A 337-nucleotide genomic window follows, 5' to 3' on the forward strand; every position below is an offset into this window, starting at 1 on the left:
TGCAACTCCCCCCCCCTACTCGCTATTTCTCGGAGATTATCAACTCATAAAGGTATTGGGGTGTTATTTTTACCAGGAAATTGAGAAAATGGCTGCCGATGCAAGTGATGCACTTCGCTTGACCACCACATCCTCTCAAACCCAATCCCCACCAAGGCCGATCTCCACTTCTAAAGGGGCAAGTGGATATTTACTTACTTTTACTGGATTTGTAATCATTGCAACCGCCAATGTGCCGGTGTTAGATAGTCTTTGATATTTTGACCCTAACTAGTCACTTCAGTGTTAATAAAGTGCAGTCTAAGTAATGTTTTCGCAAATCACGAGCCGCATATCT

This window comes from Rhopilema esculentum, chromosome 5 (assembly GCF_057945365.1).
Source record: "Rhopilema esculentum isolate cy_ngs chromosome 5, ASM5794536v1, whole genome shotgun sequence".
Taxonomy (NCBI): domain Eukaryota; kingdom Metazoa; phylum Cnidaria; class Scyphozoa; order Rhizostomeae; family Rhizostomatidae; genus Rhopilema; species Rhopilema esculentum.